At 49.6% G+C, this 2458-nt stretch overlaps 1 pseudogene; it reads right to left on the bottom strand.

The window, feature by feature from the left end:
• Positions 1–421: 421 nt before the first annotated feature.
• On the bottom strand, positions 422–1937 carry LOC133763940 (cyclin-A2-like; annotated as a pseudogene).
• Between the last annotated feature and the right edge of the window lie 521 nt (positions 1938–2458).

The raw sequence follows: 2458 nt of genomic DNA, 5'->3' as shown, positions 1-2458 counted from the left end.
CTGCTACCACACAGCGCTGGCTCCTTTAAAGACTTTTGTTAAAAAAAAAGATTTATTTATTTATTTGAAAGTCAGAGTTACACACACACAGAGAGAGAGAGAGAGCATGAGATCTTCCAGCTGCTGGTTCACTCCCCAAATGGCTGCAATGGCCCTAGCTGGGCCAGGCTGTAGCTAGTAGCCAGGAACTTCCTCTGGGTCTCCCACATGGGTGCAGGGGCCCAAGCACTTGGGTCATCCTCAGCTGCTTTTCCGGGCTCATTAATAGGGAGCTGAATTGGAAGTGGAGCAGCTGGGACTCGAACAGGCACCCATAGATGCTGGCACTGCAGGTGGCAGCTTTACCTGCTATGCCACATTGCCGGCCCCCAATGTGGTACTTTTTTTTTTAATTTTCCAAATCAATTTATTAATTCTTAATATCCTGACAGCTGGCATCATTAATACTTTTAACAAAACCACTTAAAATTAGCCAAATATCTATGATAGATACATGTACAAAAGATATACAAATTAAAACCATTTAAAAAATAATAGATACCATAATTTGTTCTTGTCCATAACTTCTGTATTCAGAAATGATTGTAACATTCAAAACCCAAGATAAAAACTATACACAATATACTTTGAGTGATTTACATCTTAGAAACAAATGCAGTCTTTCACTGTTAGACATTTAGTGTCTCTGGTGGGTTGAGGAGGGAAACACCATGATACTTTGAATTTTTGTACTTGTATTGATTGTTGTTCGTGCTGTGGTGCTGAGGTAGGTCTGGTGAAGGTCCATAAGACAAGGCTTGAGAGTCTCCAGAGTGTACCCAGTCTTTCGTACTAATGATTCAGGCCAGCTTTGTCCCGTGACTGTGTAGAGTGCTACATGAAATGCTGCTCCAGCGATAACTGATGGCAGATACTTTAGGTATGGGTCAGCATCTATCAAACTTAATTCTCCCAAAAACGTTGCTAAACTTTCGACTTTGCAGTTTGCAGGCTGCTGATGTAGAAAGTATTGGGTAAGAAACTGATTTCCCGTTGGTGCAGCTAAGTCAGCAGCAAGGACTCTCACAACGAGAGCTCCATCCTCAGAACTTGTGTCTTTGTACAGGTATCATCTGTAATGTATACAAACTCCACTACTTCTGGTGGGTATATTTCTTCAAATTGTGAGGCTAGCGGCATAGCAGCAGTGCCCACAAACTGAAGCTTTCCTCTCAACACAGACATTGAAGAAAGAAACCTATCGATGTAGTTCACCACCAAATGCAGAGTCTCATTCTGTAGTTTATATTCCTCTCCTGCTTCAGCTAACCAGTCCACGGGGAGAGCCCTCATACCGTTAGTGACGTCAGGCTGTTTCTTCATGTGACCCACTCTAGGTTTATTTAACCTCCATCCCTGAGATATGTGTGACTATCCCCATGGTGGTCTGGGACCTCATTAACACTCACTGGCTTTTCATCTTCTAGTACCGTTGACATGTCCACAGTACGTGGTGACTCGAAACTACCATCCACTGGATAATCTAGAGGTACCAGAGGTGTTCTTTGTCCAGGTAGAGTGACAGCTGAGTTAGAAGCCAGGACATCTTCCGGCCGTCGTTTTTAGGTTCAGTGGGCCTCTTGGGAGGCTCTTCTGCTTCATCCACATGAATGGTGAGTGCAGGCTGTTTACTGTTTGCTTTCCAAGGAGGAACAGAGACCTGCTCACATTTATAGGAAGATCCTTAAGAGGCGCAACCCGTCGCGTCTGGGGCCTCTGTTGTGGAACTGGACCCCGGGAGTTCCCAGCCTTCAGTACCGCCAGAGCGGCCTGGGCCCGCGGCTGCTGGGCGTGCTCCGCCTTCTCGGGGTTGATGTTCTCCTGGTCCTCTAGGAGCGCCGAGGTAGCGCCGAGCCCACCTCGCGGGCCCTGGGCTTCGGCACGTTGTTGCCCAACATCGTTGCTCCAGGGGACGGGCGGCGAGCCAAGCAGCGTGCACACTCCGCCCAGTCGCCCAGTCGACCAGCGGCGCCGATCTGGCCGTAGCCCCCCCCCCCCCCCCCCCCCCCCCGCCGCAGCCCGGGCCAGTCTGCCAGCCCTCCCGCTCGCTCCCCTGTCCCCGGACCGCGTAGGATCCAGGAGGTTGTGAGAGGCGGAGGCAAACGCTGCCGGGCGCGGAGGGCAAAAAACACCCCGGCGATGTAGCCCAATGTGGTACTTTCTAAAAGAAACATGGAAGTGGCTGGTGTTGTGGTGTAGTGGGTAAAGCCGCCCTCTGCCGTGCTGGCCCCCAGGATTCATAGTTTGAAACTGAAAATGTCCTAGAGTATCTTGTCCACGCCCTCGTGTGCTGCATTTACAGATCACCCCAGGCGGAGTGATCTTTCACCCACAGAAATCCATCTGGCTCATGGTTCTGGAGGACTGCAAGTTCATGGCCAGGGAGTTTGTGCTGTGTTGTCCCAGGGTAGGACAGAGA

The sequence above is a fragment of the Lepus europaeus genome, chromosome 1 (genome assembly GCF_033115175.1).
Source record: "Lepus europaeus isolate LE1 chromosome 1, mLepTim1.pri, whole genome shotgun sequence".
Taxonomy (NCBI): domain Eukaryota; kingdom Metazoa; phylum Chordata; class Mammalia; order Lagomorpha; family Leporidae; genus Lepus; species Lepus europaeus.
The sequence above is the reverse complement of the archived record's forward strand: the minus strand, read 5'-3'. Positions and strand labels throughout refer to the sequence as shown.